Source organism: Columba livia, chromosome 18 (assembly GCF_036013475.1).
Source record: "Columba livia isolate bColLiv1 breed racing homer chromosome 18, bColLiv1.pat.W.v2, whole genome shotgun sequence".
Classification (NCBI taxonomy): Eukaryota; Metazoa; Chordata; class Aves; order Columbiformes; family Columbidae; genus Columba; species Columba livia.
In genome coordinates, this window is record NC_088619.1 from 405,378 (window position 1) to 426,107 (window position 20,730).

Sequence of the window (20,730 nt, forward strand, 5' to 3'; positions counted from 1 at the left end):
TGGGTTCTTGGGGCTTCGTTCTGCAGTCCAAGCCTGTCTCCTGTCTCAAGGGGCTGGGGACCTGGAGCACAACCGCTCTGACTCTGAAAGACTGAGGCAAAGAAGACATTTAGTACCTCGGCCTTTCCCAGGTTATCAATTCTCCTTTGATTCCCTAGTTGCAGCCGCATCTCTCTATTCAGCCAGGTCGGAACGTCTTCCCCGCCGGCTCGTCTTTAGGCAGACGGGGCCAGCCTGCTCCTGCGCCTCTAAGATTTCCTTCTGGAAGAGAGACCAGTTTTCCTGGGCTGCTTTGTCCTTCAGGACTGCTTCCCAAGGGACTCTGCCCAGCAGCCTCCTGAACAGGTCCAAGTCTGCCCTGGGGAAGTGCAAGGTGGCAGTTCTGCTGAGCACCCTACTAACTTCTCCGAGAATGGAATACTCAATCCTTTCATGGTCACTATGCCCAAGGCGACCTCCCCGTTGCCCACGAGTCCTTCTGGATTTCTTGTGATGGGATCCATGCAGGGCTTGCTCATGTCAGAGCTCACTTGTTGCTGGTGACAGCTTTCCTGTTGGGGACACCGCTTCCCAGCAGCCCACGAACCGACCCCACTGGTGCCCAGTGCCCTGAGCTCTGCAAGTGGGAGCCCTCTGTGCACAGGGACCCCCTGTCCCCGGGGCGGCCGTGCCAGCACCCCCAGCCACCTCCAGCCCCAGGAACCCCGAGCGAGAGGAAACCACAGCTCTGCAAATACCAGAAAAAGTCAGAGAGCACAGGTCTGAAAAAACATGAATAAATGTATTTACAGAGAAAAACACAAGAGTAAACCTCTTTACAGAACAAAACCCGAACTACAACAAACTATATACAGAAATAACCCCAAATACAATTAACTATATACAGAAAAAAAAACCCAAACGCCAACAAACGAAACACTACAAACACGCTAAAATGAACAAACTGCAACACTCCCTCTCCAATAGTCTACCCCACCCAACCAAGTCCATCTTCAACATCCACGTCCAGATCTTCTCCAACTAGCCATCCACCTCCATAGCTTCTCCTAGATCTTCATCAACTTCCATTTCCTCGTCCACCTCCGCGTCTACCTCCATTTCCTCCACCCACTCATCCACTTCCATGTCTTCTTCATCTTTCCAATCCGGGTCCATCCTCTGTCTCTTCCCTTTCAGAAGGCAGCGCCGTGCGCAGCGTGGTGTAGCCTAAGGCCAAAGCCAAGCGGAATTGCATTGGTCCTGCCCTGGGCAGCCCAGCAGAGCTGTAGGATGGGGGTCTCAGCAGCCCTGAGCCCTTTCACTGCCCATGGAGAGCTGTGGGGTGATGGGTCCCCTGGGCACGTCCCCAGCAGGAGCTGCCTGGAGTTTGGGCAGCTCCTGGGCCACCAGCACCCACGGGCCAGCACCTGCAGCCTGATGGTCTTTTCCTTGCTGCGCTTTGGCATCTCGCGTTGCGATTTGTACTTGCAGATCTGTGGGAACAAAGAGGGCAGCTGTGAGCAGCCATGTCCCTGCACCATCGGGGGTCCCAGGCACAGAGCCCGGCCCCACGCCTCCCTCGGAGCCCAGTAGCTCCTTAGCCTGTGCTGGTGGTTTTTTTGGCTGTGCGCTGCTCCCCGGGCAGGGCTGGGCTGCCCTGGCTCCAGCCTGGAAAGGGGCAGAGGAGGCACGGGCTCAGGCTGCGGGCAGCAGCAGCTGCTCCCGCCGAGCATCCCTCCGGCACGAGCCCGGGGTGCCCTGGGCTCCCCTGGGGACGTGTCCCCCGGGCAGGGATGCTCGAGTTCAGCACGGGACGAGCACCCCAGAAAGACTTCTCCCAGCCCGTGGCCTTGCAGGGCTCGGTGGAGACATGGCGGGGGGTTCTGGGGTCTGTCCTCACGGCTGCCCAGCTGCCAGTAAACCTGCTGCCCTTTGCCTCTTCTTCCCAGGGGGGCGGTGAGGGCCAGTCTGCCCCCGCCGAGCCCACCCAGGTGGCCATGGACAGACAGGCCAGGAAGAGCTCAGCAGTGGGGCCAAAGGGACGTGGGACACAGCCTGGGATGGAGACCGGCAAGGGGACTGCAGGGTCTGGCTCCCCGGGGATGCAAGCAGGGACACAGGGGGAACCAGCGACCCCTGTGAAGTTGTCAGGCGCTCCCTCTGATCACACAGGGACTTGTGATGCTGGCGCCACCACCCTAGGATTTCAGCCAGGATCCCCGGGCACCCAGGCCAGCACCTCGGGGCTGGAGACAGGATCTCCTGGGACCCACAGCACCACCGAGCTGAGCTAATGGTCCCCGAGCCCCCCAGAGTGGTTCCCCACCCCACGCCATCCCCGCGCTGCCTGTTCCAGCCTGGCCGGGCAGTGGGGGTGCCCAAAGCTGTGGAGCGGGACCGTACCTCGAGCAGTAGCGTTCTCCTTGTCGAAAACACAGCGAGGGAAGATAGGGAGGACGGAGGTGCTGGGTGTCGGTGAGAAGGGCTGGGTTGAGTGGCTGGGGCACTGGGAACGGGAGAGAAGGGCTGGACTGGGAGCAGGGCAAGCAGGAAGAACTGGAGAAAGGGAGAGCAGAAAGGCTGTGGCGGGTTCTGGAGAGGGTCGCTGTGTTGTGGTCGTTGCCGGGCACCAGCGCTGCAGATGGAACACGGGTCGTGCCATCACAGCTGGCTTGCGTGGGCACCCTGGTGTGGGCTGCGCAGCAGGGATGGGGGTGACGCCCTCAATGGTGGTTATGGATGTACCAACCTGCCTTTTCCCCAGTTTCAGAATGCCAACCACTTCTGGTTCCATGCTGCCTTGAGCGGTTCTTGCCAACCGTCCTGTCATGGCCGGCAGCCACCCTCACCCCTCAGAAAGGTTTTTCTGCACTTGGTTCCTGCGGTAGCTGAAGTTGACCTCCGTGTTGATGGCCATCCCTTTGCAGGCTCTGATCTCGCTCTGCCCCTGTACAGCACAGCCACTCTTCCACGTGGGCACGAATGGCAGCGCAAGGCGGAACCTGGCTAGAATCCAGGAAGACTCCCAAGCCCTGGGGCTGCCAGTGAATTCAAGTGGTGCCCAAGTCATCTTCTCCTCCCTTCTAGCACTGGGAGGAAAGGGGGCAGCCAGAAATGTAGAATGCATCTTAACTGCGGGCTTGGTGGCTGGTGCCGTCCTGAAGGCTGTTGGCTTTTCTGCCAGTGGGACGTTGGTGATGACTAGAAGCAGCTGGGGAGGGATGGGATCCACCTGCCTAGGAGAGCCGAGGGAATGTTTGGCAGCAGGCTGGGCAGCTTGGTGAGGTGGGCTTTCAACTGAAGGGCTTGGGGACAGTGTCCCAAGTGGCAACGCTCACGCCACCACATCCAACTGGGGAAGAGAAGCCAGGCCAAGCAGAGCAGCGACAAGAGCTGCTGAGCTGCCTCCCAAGATGAGAAGCAGCAGGCCAAGCACCTCCAGGGTGTGTATGGAAAGTATCTGAGGTGGAATTCACTGCTAGTTTTTTCTCTTCCATAGCGTTTTGGGGCCATCCTCCTCTTGGAAAAAGCTGAAAAGCTGAATTTCAAAAGGAGAGAAATTGGGCTTTTTCTTTCTGAGCTCTGCAGAAACTCAGCAAGTTGAAGGCTGCAATAGGAACTTGCAGCACAGAGCCGTCGGCTGTGTCCCTTCCCGCTGTAGAAAGAACAGACTGCTTCACCAGCCTCGCGTGAAGAATTTTCTCCTGCTATCCAATCTGAACGTCCCCTGGCGCAACGCGAGGCCATTTCCTCTTGTGCTGTCTCTTGCTCCTTGGGGAGAAGTTCTTTACCCAGTGCAGAGTCCAGCCCTGCAGGCCAGGAGCTGCCGGCTTCTCCGGGAGAACGCTGTGGGTTACGGTGTCAAAGGCTTTACTCAAGTCTAATGACACAACATCCACAGCCTTTCCCTCATCTCCTGGGTGGGTCACCTTGTTGTAGAAGGACACCAGCTTGGTGAAGCGGGACCTGCCTTTTCTAAACCCATGTGGAGTGGGCCTGATCGCATGGTTTTCTTGCGTGTGCTGTGTGATATCACTCAGGAAGTTGTGCTCCAGGACCTTCCCTGGCACTGAGACCAGAGTGACAGGTCCCCGGATCCTCCTTCCAGCCTTTCTTGTAGATGGGCATCACATTAGCCAACTCCCCGTGAAGTGGGACCTCCCCAGTTAGCCAGGATTGCTGATGGATAATGCAAAGTGGCTTAGTGATCACCTTGGCCAGCTCCCTCAGCACCCTTGGGCGTATCCCATCTGACCCCATAGACTTGTGGGTGTGCAAGTGGTGTAGCCGGTCGTTAACCGTTTCCCCTTGGGTTCTTGGGGCTTCGTTCTGCAGTCCAAGCCTGTCTCCTGTCTCAAGGGGCTGGGGACCTGGAGCACAACCTCTCTGACTCTGAAAGACTGAGGCAAAGAAGACATTTAGTACCTCGGCCTTTCCCAGGTTATCAATTCAACTTTGATTCCCTAGTTGCAGCCGCATCTCTCTATTCAGCCAGGTCGGAACGTCTTCCCCGCCGGCTCGTCTTTAGGCAGACGGGGCCAGCCTGCTCCTGCGCCTCTAAGATTTCCTTCTGGAAGAGAGACCAGTTTTCCTGGGCTGCTTTGTCCTTCAGGACTGCTTCCCAAGGGACTCTGCCCAGCAGCCTCCTGAACAGGTCCAAGTCTGCCCTGGGGAAGTGCAAGGTGGCAGTTCTGCTGAGCACCCTACTAACTTCTCCGAGAATGGAATACTCAATCCTTTCATGGTCACTATGCCCAAGGCGACCTCCCCGTTGCCCACGAGTCCTTCTGGATTTCTTGTGATGGGATCCATGCAGGGCTTGCTCATGTCAGAGCTCACTTGTTGCTGGTGACAGCTTTCCTGTTGGGGACACCGCTTCCCAGCAGCCCACGAACCGACCCCACTGGTGCCCAGTGCCCTGAACCCTGCAAGTGGGAGCCCTCTGTGCACAGGGACCCCCTGTCCCCGGGGTGGCTGTGCCAGCACCCCCAGCCACCTCCAGCCCCAGGAACCCCGAGCGAGCGGAAACCACAGCTCTGCAAATACCAGAAAAAGTCAGAGAGCACAGGTCTGAAAAAACATGAATAAATGTATTTACAGAGAAAAACACAAGAGTAAACCTCTTTACAGAACAAAACCCGAACTACAACAAACTATATACAGAAATAACCCCAAATACAATTAACTATATACAGAAAAAAAACCCAAACGCCAACAAACGAAACACTACAAACACGCTAAAATGAACAAACTGCAACACTCCCTCTCCAATAGTCTACCCCACCCAACCAAGTCCATCTTCAACATCCACGTCCAGATCTTCTCCAACTAGCCATCCACCTCCATAGCTTCTCCTAGATCTTCATCAACTTCCATTTCCTCGTCCACCTCCGCGTCTACCTCCATTTCCTCCACCCACTCATCCACTTCCATGTCTTCTTCATCTTTCCAATCCGGGTCCATCCTCTGTCTCTTCCCCTTGAGAAGGCAGCGCCGTGCGCAGCGTGGTGTAGCCTAAGGCAAAAGCCAAGCGGAATTGCATTGGTCCTGCCCTGGGCAGCCCAGCAGAGCTGTAGGATGGGGGTCTCAGCAGCCCTGAGCCCTTTCACTGCCCATGGAGAGCTGTGGGGTGATGGGTCCCCTGGGCACGTCCCCAGCAGGAGCTGCCTGGAGTTTGGGCAGCTCCTGGGCCACCAGCACCCACGGGCCAGCACCTGCAGCCTGATGGTCTTTTCCTTGCTGCGCTTTGGCATCTCGCGTTGCGATTTGTACTTGCAGATCTGTGGGAACAAAGAGGGCAGCTGTGAGCAGCCATGTCCCTGCACCATCGGGGGTCCCAGGCACAGAGCCTGGCCCCACGCCTCCCTCGGAGCCCAGTAGCTCCTTAGCCTGTGCTGGTGGTTTTTTTGGCTGTGCGCTGCTCCCCGGGCAGGGCTGGGCTGCCCTGGCTCCAGCCTGGAGAGGGGCAGAGGAGGCACGGGCTCAGGCTGCGGGCAGCAGCAGCTGCTCCCGCCGAGCATCCCTCCTGCACGAGCCCGGGGTGCCCTGGGCTCCCCTGGGGACGTGTCCCCCGGCCAGGGATGCTCGAGTTCAGCACGGGACGAGCACCCCAGAAAGACTTCTCCCAGCCCGTGGCCTTGCAGGGCTCGGTGGAGACATGGCGGGGGGTTCTGGGGTCTGTCCTCACGGCTGCCCAGCTGCCAGTAAACCTGCTGCCCTTTGCCTCTTCTTCCCAGGGGGGCGGTGAGGGCCAGTCTGCCCCCGCCGAGCCCACCCAGGTGGCCATGGACAGACAGGCCAGGAAGAGCTCAGGATCTCCTGGGACCCACAGCACCACCGAGCTGAGCTAATGGTCCCCGAGCCCCCCAGAGTGGTTCCCCACCCCACGCCATCCCCGCGCTGCCTGTTCCAGCCTGGCCGGGCAGTGGGGGTGCCCAAAGCTGTGGAGCGGGACCGTACCTCGAGCAGTAGCGTTCTCCTTGTCGAAAACACAGCGAGGGAAGATAGGAAGGACGGAGGTGCTGGGTGTCGGTGAGAAGGGCTGGGTTGAGTGGCTGGGGCACTGGGAAAGGGAGAGAAGGGCTGGACTGGGAACTCAGGAAGTTGTGCTCCAGGACCTTCCCTGGCACTGAGACCAGAGTGACAGGTCCCCGGATCCTCCTTCCAGCCTTTCTTGTAGATGGGCATCACATTAGCCAACTCCCCGTGAAGTGGGACCTCCCCAGTTAGCCAGGATTGCTGATGGATAATGCAAAGTGGCTTAGTGATCACCTTGGCCAGCTCCCTCAGGACCCTTGGGTGCATCCCATCTGACCCCATAGACTTGTGGGTGTGCAAGTGGTGTAGCCGGTCGTTAACCGTTTCCCCTTGGGTTCTTGGGGCTTCGTTCTGCAGCCCCAGCCTGTCTCCTGTCTGAGGGGGCTGGGGACCTGGAGCACAACCGCTCTGACTCTGAAAGACTGAGGCAAAGAAGACATTTAGTACCTCGGCCTTTCCCAGGTTATCAATTCTCCTTTGATTCCCTAGTTGCAGCCGCATCTCTCTATTCAGCCAGGTCGGAACGCCTTCCCCGCCGGCTCGTCTTTAGGCAGACGGGGACAGCCTGCTCCTGCGCCTCTAAGATTTCCTTCTGGAAGAGAGACCAGTTTTCCTGGGCTGCTTTGTCCTTCAGGACTGCTTCCCAAGGGACTCTGCCCAGCAGCCTCCTGAACAGGTCCAAGTCTGCCCTGGGGAAGTGCAAGGTGGCAGTTCTGCTGAGCACCCTACTAACTTCTCCGAGAATGGAATACTCAATCCTTTCATGGTCACCATGCCCAAGGCGACCTCCCCGTTGCCCACGAGTCCTTCTGGATTTCTTGTGATGGGATCCATGCAGGGCTTGCTCATGTCAGAGCTCACTTGTTGCTGGTGACAGCTTTCCTGTTGGGGACACCGCTTCCCAGCAGCCCACGAACCGACCCCACTGGTGCCCAGTGCCCTGAGCTCTGCAAGTGGGAGCCCTCTGTGCACAGGGACCCCCTGTCCCCGGGGCGGCCGTGCCAGCACCCCCAGCCACCTCCAGCCCCAGGAACCCCGAGCGAGCGGAAACCACAGCTCTGCAAATACCAGAAAAAGTCAGAGAGCACAGGTCTGAAAAAACATGAATAAATGTATTTACAGAGAAAAACACAAGAGTAAACCTCTTTACAGAACAAAACCCGAACTACAACAAACTATATACTGAAAAAGCCCCCAATACAACAAACTAGATACAGAAGAAAACCCGAACACCAACAAACGAAACACTACAAACACACTAAAATGAACAAACTGCAAAACTCCCTCTCCAATAGTCTACCCCACCCAACCAAGTCCATCTTCAAAATCCATGTCCAGATCTTCTCCAACTAGCCATCCACCTCCATAGCTTCTCTTAGATCTTGATCAACTTCCATTTCCTCGTCCAGCTCCGCGTCTACCTCCATTTCCTCCACCCACTCATCCACTTCCATGAGTTCTTCATCTTTTCAGTCCTGGTCCATCCTCTGTCTCTTCCCGTTAAGAAGGCAGCGCCGTGCGCAGCGTGGTGTAACCTAAGGCAAAGGCCAAGCAGGAATTGCATTGGACTCCACCTGTGGCTGCTCCTGTTTGTAGCTGCACAGTGATCGTGAACCCGGGTCCTCTTTCTCTGTACACGGTCACCTTTGGTCCAGTGTGATGAGTTGGTTGGGTCTCAGGCTGCTGAGTTGGTTGAAACTGGTGTATCTCCTGTCCTGTGCCCAATTTTCTGTTATCTAGTCCACCCAAGGATCCACCCAAGCATTATTGTCTTTGCAAGGTGTCAGTGAAGTCCTGTTTCTCGTACAATAAGTTACTCAGAGCCAAGCAAGGCTGGGCAACAGTGATGTGGGTTAAAGGGTTAGCTCTCTAAGTGTCTTTAGTGAGGTGGGGTAGGGTTAGTTCTTTAAGTGTCAAGTGTTAGTTCTTTAAGTGTTAATTAGTTAATTGTCAATTCCCTGTATCACTCCGTAGGGATATTGAAAAGAATGAATTAGAATACCCTTGAGAAGAAGGAGTAAGGAAAGGGAAGAGCGCTGTGTGCAGCGTTGCTTTCCTGCAGCTCCCTCTGGCGCCTGCTGGGCCAAGCACAGGCGCTGCAGAACTGCGCAGGGAACCAACGCAAGTGATGCCTCAAGAGCCTTGTGACCTGTAGGAGACGGCAAGGTGCTAACAAACTATAATCATCCAAATTTAGTGTGAAACACTCTAACTGGCTAAAGAACAAATGTGACCTATTTTATAACAGCTGCATACAAAACAAGTGATTTTTCTTTTGTATTTAGGAAACTTCAGCAAATGAGGTGATGCATATGTGGTAATGATGTTTATTTGTTAAGACACTTTACTAATTTGCTTGTATAGGTTCAGTAATGATACTGATAAATCAGGTTTTGAAAACCTGAAAGAGCAATTTAAATAATCAGTTGTAACCAGGTCCCAGGTTCTAGATTTCTACAGTATGAACTGCTGCTGTCATGAACCTGAATTAGTTTTTCTGAAATAAGTCTAAAAGTTCCTATTGTTAGTGTTTCTGGTGAGCGTCTATTGAATCCAGAAGGTACTTAAAAATAAATTTTGGAAGAGACTTGAAATTGTTAAACTATTTAGATCCTAAGAGAAGGAAGTGGAAGTGTCTTTGTGATGCTGGTTAACAACATTTGGAAGAAGCTCCAGCTCCCCTTTCTTGCAGAAATGGTGAGAAGGTTACTAAGAAACGTGGGAGCCTGATGATGCCTTCCGTACTGTGCCTTTCTAAGGACCTATGAAGAGTGCAGATGCTTTTGTAATCTGTTGATGACAACTTCTGTATGATGGTAGGATGCCGCTTTGAATGCCACAGGATGCCCTGAGAACTTGAGTCCCAGTTAGGACCCAGTTTTATGCAGAGTCTGTGACTCCTGATTGATAAATACTTCTGTGAAGGAGTGAGAGATGGCTGAACGAGCTGGCATCTCTTTTCCTCTAAAACATGTGATTCTTCTTTAATTACTCCAAGGCCCGGAAAGCATTGACAGAGAGACAAAAGGATCTGGAAATGAAGACACAGCAGCTAGAGGTGAAGCTCAGCAACAAGACAGAGGAGGAGATTAAGAAGGCGAGACGGAAGTCGACTCAGGCCGGTGAGTGCCCGTGTGCGTCAGCGCCCGAGGGGAGCGCAGCCCCCTGGGCAGCAGGAACCGGGTGCGATGCAGCTGCCCATCCACCTGTGTGTTGTTCATAGTATTGTAGCTGCAAAGTCCAAGTGATTTGTGCTACAAATCCGTTTGGTATTAAATCCTCTGAAGAAACAAGTCTGTTTTTTCCAAGTCAGATGTCCCCAAATCATTATTTTGACAGCTGAGGTGAGAACAGTAAAAGCAGGTGAATTACTCCTTTGTTTAATGAAAGTGCTGAGATAACAGAATGTGAAAGTTTCAAAGTCAGGTTCAAAGAAGCTCTGCTGAGGATGTTTCATCCTTAAGTCATAGTTCCTTCCTTGGTTCTTTCCGAAATCCCAGTCACCCACAGTTACGTGGGTGCCTGTTATGCTACCTATTACTGTCTTTTTCCTTGAAAGTGAACCTTTTTCTTTTTCTCCCTGCTAGTCAGTGATTAAAACAATTTCTGTTCAAAGGATACTGAGGACAGAGTAGTGTATGCTACACTGTACTGTGTACACAGCTACTTGATGTGACCTGTGCACGTTTTACAGAGGCTCAAACCACTTCTATGGGATCCATCAGGAACTGTTTCGATATCTGCAAAGGTGGTATGTGCAGCTGTTAGTGCCTGTGCTGAAAATGTGTTTTAAGTAGGGCTTCTGTGTTTCATCCCTTCACAAGTCCATTCCTTGGCAGAGTTCTGAGGCTTTTAAAAAACCTCAGGGTAGCCTGTCTTGGTTTTGAGAAGAGCCTTTCACAGTGTGACTGTGTGCAAAGACAACCATTTGAGCAGAAAAAAGTTACGTTTTAACGACAGGAAGCTCCATGAGAGACGCTCCTTATCCATCTGCAAATCCACAGCCTTTCTCTGCGAGTCTTCAGAAATTGCAATAGATATTTATTGAATGAGCGAGGGAGAGCTGAAGATCACAGAATCACAGAACCCCAGAATGTCAGGGGTTGGAAGGGCCCTGGAAAGCTCATCCAGTGCAATCCCCCCATGGAGCAGGAACACCCAGATGAGGTTACACAGGAAGGTGTCCAGGCGGGTTGGAATGTCTGCACAGAAGGAGACTCCACAACCTCCCTGGGCAGCCTGGGCCAGGCTCTGCCACCCTCACTGAGAAGTTTCTTCTCAGATTTAAGTGGAACCTCTTGTGTTGCAGTTTGCACCCATCACCCCTTGTCCTATCACTGGTTGTCACTGAGCAGAGCCTGGCTCCATCCTCCTGACACTCCCCCTTTCCATCTTGATCCCCAGGAATGAGTCACACCTCAGTCTCCTCTTGTCCAGCTCCAGAGCCCCAGCTCCCTCAGCCTTTCCTCACACGGGAGATGCTCCACTCCCTTCAGCATCTTGGTGGCTGCGCTGGACTCTCTCCAGCAGTTCCCTGTCCTGCAGGAACTGAGGGGCCACAACTGGACAGGTGCCTGTGCCCAAGTTTCTGTTATCTAGTTCACCCAAGGATGCACCAAGGATGCACCCAAGGATTACTATTTTTGCAAGGCGTCAGTGAAGTCCTGTTTCTCGTACAATAAGTTACACAGAGCTAAGCAAGGCTGGGTAATAGTGATGTGGGTTAAAGGGTTAGCTCTCTAAGTGTCTTTAGTGATGGGGGTAGGGTTAGTTCTTTAAGTGTTAGCTATTAAGTGTTAATAAATTAGTTGTCAATTCCCTGTATCACGTATTCATAACCTTTCCCTGCTTCTCATTAAAATGAGTCCCAGGTAATCATTTCCATAGTCTCCTCCTTGACCCCTCCCTGTTACGCCTGCGCAGTGCCATCTGGTGGTCTTGAGGAGGGGTCTTTGGATGAAGGCTCCTTCAGCCTCATCACAGTGAACTTTTTACCTTTGGCTCATTATGTTGAATTGACTGGAACCCAAGCCGCCAAGTCGATTGAAACCAGACTGGTTCCCCCCTTTTGCTGTAAATCTTTGTTATCTCGTCTTCTCAAGTTCACAACCAGGTGCCTTAAGTTTACATCTAGGTGCTGTAAACTTCTTACCTTGGCATTCAATGAGGTTCTGTTTTTTTCTTAACATAATGGGTTACAAAAGGCTCTAAAATAGGCACCCTTAAAGTGTTAGTTAGTTAGTTCCCTCTACCACTTCCCCCCTTTTCAGGAAGGTTAGTAAATTCTTTTAATAATACGATGATTCCCTATTTAACATTTTCTCTGACCACAAGCAAGAAGGCTACTTCTACATGAGAAGACTTACCTTTCTCCCTCCAAGAACAAACAAATTCTAATGTTGAACAAAACATTCGAGTTGCTCTTTTGGGGCAGCTGATGACCAGGTGGCTGGTGCCCCGGCAGAAATGGCATCTGTTGGGCTGCAGCGGGAGCTCGCGCTCTTTGGCGTGGTGACCCCGCTCACTGCAGTTCTAGCACTTTTCTTTTGGGTTTCTTCTTCCCAATGCGGGAAGCACCACCCAGGCTGGTCCCCCAGAAGGACCAAAAGGTGACTGTGGAAAACAGAGATTTCCAGGTTGCACCCGGGTTACCCTCCGTGGTGTTTCGCAGGCTTTCTTCACTCTAGAATGGTGAATCCAGGCATTCTGTTCTCTCATACTGGTAGCAGTGAAGGATGTCAGGGGGTCTTGAAATGCACCTTCCTATGATGATTTCAAAGTTCTCTGCAAAAGACTTCACACACACATAAATAAATGTGGCCCTCAGTCAGAGGATCTAACAGCTGGAACTCCAAGCCTTGGTATAATTTTGTGTATTAATGTTCTAGTCACCTCCTAAGCTTTTGCTGTCCTGGTGGGGAATGCTTCTGGCCAACCTGAAAAAACAGCAGTTAATACCTATGCCTTAATATGCATGATGCCTTTTTCTTAGGAAGTTGAATGGCTTCTGATAGTTTCAATATCTCCTCCACATGTTTGATCTGTTTGCCTCGAGAGTTCAAAAGTCCCTTTTCTTTCCAAATTGCTCTGTGCATGTGCACAACCCTGAAAGCACCCTTGGAGTCAGTATAGATGCTAACAGTTTTACCTTGAGCTAGTTCAGAGCAGAGTAAGGGCAATTATTTCTGCCTTTTGTGCGAAAGGATTTTGAGGCAAAGGCCCAGATCACCTCACGGCTAGCTGCTTCTGTCCATAAACCAGTTCTCAGCGTTTTCAATAGGAATGTCTTTTAGATCTGGTCAATTGGATGATGTTTCAATGGTCTTCAGGCAGTCATGATGAACTGGTTCTCCAAAGTTGCCACTGAGGAAAGAAGCTGGGTTGACAATGTTAGTGACGATAATTTCTACACCATCTTGTTAGACACTGGGGGGTATGCTAGCACAGTCATTTTCTGACCCACGGCAAATCTCTGGACCTCCTGTATATTCATTAGCGCTGCAGCAACTGCCCGCAGGCATCCAGGCCACCCCTTTGCAGCTTCATCTAACTGTCTGGAGAAATAGGCCACTGCTTGTTGATATGGGCCAAGATCCTGTGCCAATGTACCCAAGGGTATTCCCTGTTTCTTGTGAGAGAATAGGGAAAATGGTTTACTCTCATCTGGGAGTCCTAGGGCAGGGACTGACATCAAAGCCTTTTTAAGTTCTTAAAGGCTCGTGTCGCTTCCTTATTCCATTGCAGGTGTTTCTGGTCCACAGGGTCCAGGTCATGCACATCTCCTTGGTTCTAGTAGCGATTAAAATGTCATCCACATATTGTGGCTGTGTACACATACACAGGCACGTTGCAAGAAGAGCAAGAGGCCATGGATGCATTTGCAAAGAGCAAGTTTTACTTTAGTTCCCTCTCTACTGGGGGATCTCCGAAGCCGCACCTGAGCTCCCGGCAGAGGTGACAGCAGCGGGGACGCAGGCGCTGGCCAGTCCAGCCCTGCTAGAAGGTCACGGGGCCTGCTGAGCTCGCCTGTATTTCACGGCTTCAGCAGGCGCAGCCTCCCGCTCTTTGTCACAACAAAGCAGGAATCTCAGACACAGTGATGAGGTGCCTGGAGTTTCTCACAGGCCTATGTTATCTAACACAGAGGTTCTGCTCGTCAAGCACACAAGGTCAGTAAAACATTTAGTGTGATGTATGTGCTTTTTCTACAGACAGGTGCAAGTCACTTGAGCGTATTTACATTTAAACAACCTCCTCGCCAAATCTTCCGCTATATCCCCATACAGTAGCATCTGTCCCTCATCAGACAGGGCATGCCAGGATTCAAAATCTTTAGCAAGCTGATTTCCAAATACTGTCAGGATATTCTTGAATCCTTGTGGCAACACCGTCCAGGTGAGCTGGGATTTACATTTATTTTTAGGGTTCTCTCATTCAAATGCAAATATTGTCTGGCTAGCTTCATGGAGAGGGAGGCAAAAGAAAGCACCTTTTAAATCTAAAACGATAAACCAAGTCAAATGAGGTGTTAATACTGTCAGAAGGGTGTATGAGCCTGCTACCACTGGGTAGAGGTCCTCAGTTATTTTGTTTATAGCTCCTAAGTCCTGAAGCACCCAATATGACCCGTCTGGCTTGCGGACAGGCAATGCAGGGGTGTAATAACTGGACTCACATTCCTTTAATAACCCTGTTTGCAGGAATTTCTCTATTAGTGGCCGAATTCCTACTTCAGAACCTGGGTCAGAAGGTGGATATCTAAGGGGAAATCCGGGTGCTCTGTGCGCGTTACACAAACCAAGCAGCCCAGCAGGAACGGGCCAGGCGGCGACTGCCCCCCCGCTTCATCCCCCGCGGGCGGCGAGCCCGGAGGAGAGGAGCTGCAGCTCCAGCTCCAGCAGCCGCCGCTCTCCCCCCCGACACCTTTTTCCGCCGCTTTAGCAGCCAGTCAGCTTTTTACTTCTTTTCTTCTGGCCGCAGCTTATGGAGGGGGAGCTGCCGGGCCTGAACTTCATGTTCAAACTTCACAGCACAGGCTTGGGCTCCTCTTGCCCTTTTTCTCCATTTAATTCCTGTGACTATAAACCTTATATGCAATTTCAATTAGCTGAGCAATAGTTACATCCCTCAGCTCCTACCTTTTGCAATCTCTTACAGATGTCAATAAACAGCATATTAAGCATCAATCCCTTCCATTAATTTTAGATCCAAATCAGTCTGTCCACAGAACAACACTAACTGCAATGCAGCTAACCCAGAATTTCACATTCAAATCACTTCCCCCACTAATTTACTCGCATGTGTACAGATGCATCTGAAGGGGGAGCAACGTGGTACTTTAGTAATGGAACCGGTTCTCATTTTGGAATTACCTCCCCAAACAAATTCTTTCGATACCAAATATAAATATACAAACTAAAGTACTGAGCTCAGACACGCAAACCAAACACCAAGGTCAAATATGCGAACAGATTGCAGTTACACTAATTCAAGACAGTGTCTCGATGTTTGCATCGCACCCTTGAACCGCTCACTGCTCAGCAGGTGGAGGCACCGCTGGGTCTCTGACAAAACAGGTCAGTGCGGCTGGAGCCCCATCGGCACCCGCCCCCCCGCCGCAGCGAGCTGGACCGGGCAAGGCTTTGATCAGTGTCCCATCTGGGGCGCCACAACTGTTACCCCAAAACCAGGATTCTTTATCCGGTGCACATACAAAAGAGCCAAATTTAGTACACGGGGATGAGACACAGCCTGTCACAGAGCTGCACAAGTCTGGGTGCTGGAATAAAGCCAGTGGGCTAGAAAGAAAAGTAACGGCCATCACACACAAAACCTTATCACCACATTCACACAGTTAATAGCTAAATTGCTCATCATAACAAAATGTACATTTTAGGTCAATCTGTGATCTTACTGTACCATGTAAGCGGCAAAAGACTTACGAAACTGCAACACATTTAAAAAGGTACCTACAAAGAAAAAAAAAAGTTAGTACTAAAAGGCATCTTGCAGATAGTTCTGGAAGTTTTCTGTGATTCATTTGTTATCAGCTAATTCTCTCTCCGCTTGTTGAAGTTCAAACCATTCTGCTGTAAATCTGTGTAAAGTGATGTAATGACCTCCTGCTCAGTTTGCTTGTCTTTCGGGGCAGCTATCAATGCTGCTTCCAAAACAGCAGAGATCTCAAATCTGCTTTCTTTTGCCAAGTCCCTTGTTTGCTCAGGTACAGTATCTGGAGACGACCAATGTCCAGAAGCCCACCTAAGACCCTCAGGAGTCCGGCAAGCCTTATAATCTTCCAGTAAGCTCAACATCAGGGAGCAGTCCAGGCCTGGCTTGACCTGGGATGCCATGACCCACTGCCGGAGAACGCGGCACAGACCGATCCGTCCTCCTTTAGAGCCTCCGGCTCCTATCCCCCCTCAAACCGCTTCTCACAGAATATCCCACTTCTGACACCAAATGAACTGTCCCGTCCCAACAGGTGGGATGAGGGATGAGTTCACTCTTTGTTTCTCCTTATCTCTTCGAGTTTTTCTAGTTTCTTTCTTATATCTCCCCAGGACTTTGTTACAAACTGGGGGGTTCACTCCTTGAGTCCATTTATCCCTTGCTTTTTCCTTGGGTGAACTTCTCTTCATCCCAGAATTCTAGCATAATCCCCACCAAGGGACTGTTGGGGTCTCCAAAATTGGGGTCTTTGGATGAAGGCTCCTTCAGCTTCGTCACAGTGAACTTTTTACCTGTGGCTCATTATGATCAATTGACTGGAACCCAAGCTGCCAAGTCGACTGAAATCAGACTGGCGCCCCCTTTTTGCTGTAAATCTTGGCTGTCTTGTCTCCTCAAGGTTACAGCTGGTGCTGTAAAACTTATCTCGGCATTTGATGAGGTTCTGGTTTTTTTTCTTAACTGGTTACATACAGCTCTAAACCAGATATTCGTTATGTGGCTGTCCCGGTTTTGTTAAAAACAAGTTTCTCTTTCAGTGAATTTTGCCTGTCAGCTAAAGCCTTCGTATTAACTGCGTTTTCCTGGAGAACCAGACACATGTTTTGGTAAACCTGGCAATGGAATGCAAACTTATTGATAAGCACGGATGGACATCTCGCGAGAGGGGCGACGAGAAGCAAGTGAGCAAGAAACTGACCAACTGTGTATAACATTCCATTCACGTGAATACTTCATATAAAAGTGGGAGATCACGAGGATCTCGTCCCTTTTGCCTTTTTGCCCTTTTCCCTTCTGCTTATGGCCGACCTTAGGAGAGGACCTTGCTAGTCATCCCTGCGAACTGAGGCCTAGTGAGAGACTGAATCCAGCTCCGGTTGGCTGCAGAGTCTAATCCAGGACTTTGGTTGCCGGCTCTGCAGTTGCTGAGACTTTCAAGATTGGTTTTGTATATTTTGTATTATTTTCTCTATTCTTATTAGTAGCATTAGTAAAACATCTTTAATTTTTTCCAACTCTCTTCACTCTGTCCTTCTTTTCCTCCCAATCGCCTCTCCTTAGTGGAAAGGGGGAAGAGGGAGGGGGAAGTGTGTGGGGGGAGAGGGGGTTAACAATACATCTGCCAGGGTTTTATTGTCACCCCGCAATCTTAACCCTCGACAGTGGCTTAAAGTGTTAGTTTGTTAGTAGGCCCTTATAATGTGGTTGGTTAACCCTTAAAATGTCAGTTCCCTCTATCAATATAACTTCATGAACAAGTTTCATAACTTTTTACATAGAACTTAACTACCTTTTCCTTTTTGCAGGTTCAGAGCCCGTGCCTCATTTGGTTAGATCTGTAAACACTGAACATCTCCTCAGCAGGAATCACAGCTGCATTTCTCACAGCCAGAACCTGGGCCACATGTGGCAGCGATGGGGGAGCTGTAAGACCCGAAAGCCCATGGCAAGCACAGCTGAAGCTGCACGGCTGCCCTGGGCAGCTCTTGCTGCTCCCTGGGTGCTCCCCCAGGGGATGTCCCCTCCCTCTGGGCTCCGCGCTGCTGTCGTGCCGCCCTCAGACCTGCGAGAAGATGAGCAACTTTAAGGAGGCGCGTGTCAGCCTGGCAGAGGACATGCATGCAATGCAGGAGGCGCATTCCAGCCTGGCAGAGGACGTGCATGCAATGCAGGAGGTGCATTCCAGCCTGGCAGAGGACATGCATGCAATGCAGGAGGTGCATTCCAGCCTGGTAGAGGACATGCGGGAGATCCAGGAGATGCTTGGCCTGGTGAGGACAGGGCTTCCCTCCAGGATCTGTGTGAGGAGATGAGCAAGTTTAAGGAGGTGCAGTCTGGCCTGGCAGAGGACATGCGGGCCATGCAGAAGGCGCGTTCTGGCCTGGCAGAGGACATCCAGGAGATACAGGAGACGCTTGGCCTGGTGAGTGTCCTCTGGTGCCCTGGGAGGGAGCTGGGCCCTCGTCCCCTCCCCGTTTCTCTCCCTGTCACACTGTGCCCGTGCCCCACGGCCATGGGTGTCACCAGTGTGAAGGGCAGCAGGAGGGAAGAGTGGGAAGGGTGTCCCAGGAGTTGCTAAGGCACTTCTGAACTAGAGAGCCATCCAAACAGATCCATGGGGGGGAAGGAGGGGAGATAAAGCTCTGCCCGTGCAATTCAGCCGCAGCCCCCAGGCACAGCCCTGCCCAGCGTCCCTCTGCCTCGTGCCCCACTTCATTTGGGGTCCCGGGCCAGGGCTTTGGGAGTTGGGGCTCCCCTGAGAATCTCACTGGAAGATTTTTCTAGGGTGGGGGGCACACACTGCTGGGGAGGGCACTGGCCCTTGAGGCCCCCTAGATCGTCTTCTCTCATTTTTTAAAAATATCTATCTAACATCTATCTTTGTTTTGCTAGGAAGAACCTGTCCGTGCCCAGGGCTATGCTGGAGGTGGTTCAGCTTGGTGTGGTGGAAGCAGATCAGCACAGCGCCTGCCTGGTTGGACCAATGCATCTCATTGTCCTTCTGTCCCATGCTGAAGGTTCCTCAAGAGCTCAGCTCAGGCATCCAGATAAGAGGCAAGTCTCCAAAATGGCCAGTGCCCAGTGTCCAAAGGACTTCAGGAAACCTGACCCATCGCTCTGTCCTCTCCATAAGCCCAGCCTGAAGACAGCCATGTCCTCAGGCCATCACGCACCGAGCGTCAGGCTCAGAGCTGCAGCCCCTGTCTTCCTCAGGGACTGGGCAAAGCTGCTCCTCTCCCAGCAGCTCCATTCAGCTCCCATCAGCTGCCACCAGTGAGATGCATCAAAATGAGGGGCAGCTGTGGGGGGAAGGAGCAGGGGCAGCTGAGTCACCTCTCAGGATGGGTGTAAATGCTCCCAGTCCCTTTGAATATGTCAGTGCGGAGACGAGATGCAAGGGCACAAACGTCCATTTTTTCTGCTCGGATGAGTCCTGAGTTGACTTTTCCAGCGCAGGCAGCAGCTCTCGGTTTCATCCCCGGTGCTTCTGTGAGACATTTACCAACCTCTGGGACCCCTGAGGGCCACAGCAAAGTTCACTCTCTGCTGCTTGTTTGGTTTCTCTTTGCTGCTGCTGTGCATTGGGTCTGACAGAACAGCAAGGAAGGCATCTGAGGATGCTGCTGGCTGGGGAGCGAAGGCTTTCAGATCCAGCCCTGGCACAGAGAGCTGCTGTCCCCAAGGAGGTGACATGCTCCTCATGAGGCCGGTCCCTTGAGACCTGCCTCATGCCTGCAGACCAGCGTGGAAATCACTGGACACAGCCAGAGAAACAGAGAATCATAGAACCATAGAATGCCCTGAGTTGGAAGGGACCCACAGGGGTCACTGAGTCCAACTCCTGTCCCTGCACAGGACAACTCCAGAATTCACACCACGTGTCTCAGGGCGTTGTCCAGTCACTTCTTGAATATTTTCACTCTTGGGGCTGTGACACCTCCCTGGGGAGCCTGTTCAGTGTCCAGCACCTCTGGGTGAAGAACCTTTTCCTCATGTCCCACCTGACCTTCCGCTGGCCCATCTTCTGCCGTTCCCTGGGCTCTGTTACTGGTCACTAGAGGGATCAGCTGAACCTCTCTGCTCCTGCTCGTGTACCACGGGGCTGCATCCCATCGGTGGGGACATCCTCCTGCCTGCTTTGCTGGCACCTTAGCTCCTTCCCTGGAGGAGCAGCCCACTCTGCCCCTCCCTGGCAGTTATTATCCCCGCTTCACAGACTGAATACAACGTGATCATTAAAGTGTAGGCACATGGTGGCTGCAGAAAGTTGCATCAGCTTTTACTTTTCCTTGCCAGCTGAAATGCAAACTGTCACTCATCTCCCACTGCTCCGGGGATCCATTCAGAAGAACACGAGACATGTCGTGGCCCACACTGCACTTACATGTCAAGGTTTCAGAAAGAAATGAGCTCCGCTTCCACATATAGCAGCTGAGAAACAATTACTGCCCTTGCCTCTGCAACAAAGGTTTTCACCATTGTTTTCTTCTGCACTGGCGTCACACTGCACAGGGTCATTTTTCTGCTGATGGGTGGTAACTCACTGAGCTTCAGTGGCCCAACATGGGGCTGAGCTCAAGAGGCTCGAGGGAAATTGGGTTTCCAGGATGAGTTCTTGCTGAGACCTGAACCAAAGTACCGTGTTTCTAATTGACTTTATTCCTATCAATTCGAGCCTGTAGAGAAAGTGCCAGCAAAGACACAGAGGGAATGTCCTCAGTTGACTCTGCACGCGGTGCTCCCGCCCTGAACTCCCCCTTCCTCTGCTGCCCCAACGAGCAGCAGCACCAGCCCTGCAGTACATCTCTTTTCCTTGTCGCTCACGAAAGCGCAGATTTGGGGAAGGGAGGGGATTCATCTGTGTCTTCCTCACTCTCAAAGGGATCAGGTGCCTGAGCAGCCTCCAGGCATTATAAACACAGACCAACTGCACTCAGACTTTCCTGGAGGATGCATTAGCTGAATCCACTTCTCTGGGCTCAGGACAGGAAAAACCAGTGGAGAGGAGGGAGCAAGTACGTGATCAATGGTCTCTTTGATGCACAAATCTGTAAACTTATGTCATTGTGTCTTTGGTCCATTCAAATGTCCTCCCTAACAGACTCTGAGCCCAGCCTGAACTCCACAGTGGGACTCCAGAGCCATTTTTAGGCCTCTTGTTTTGCATTCGTCAGGTCAGCACTCACCATGAACAGCCAAATGCTTGGTGCACCCGCCTGGCTGGTTCATCCTTCACCTATATCCATTCTCCACACTTTCCCA

At 52.0% G+C, this 20,730-nt stretch overlaps 1 long non-coding RNA gene across 2 annotated transcripts; it reads left to right on the top strand.

The window, feature by feature from the left end:
* Positions 1–14,999: 14,999 nt before the first annotated feature.
* Positions 15,000–20,527, top strand: LOC135575698 (uncharacterized). 2 transcript variants are annotated; one of them, XR_010466940.1, is made up of 3 exons: positions 15,000–16,915; positions 17,274–17,890; positions 18,361–20,527. It is a non-coding gene; the product is annotated as an uncharacterized LOC135575698 (long non-coding RNA). The 2 variants fall into 2 exon arrangements; XR_010466939.1 differs by lacking the exon at positions 15,000–16,915 and having other exon boundaries at positions 16,983–17,890.
* The last annotated feature ends 203 nt before the right edge of the window (positions 20,528–20,730 follow it).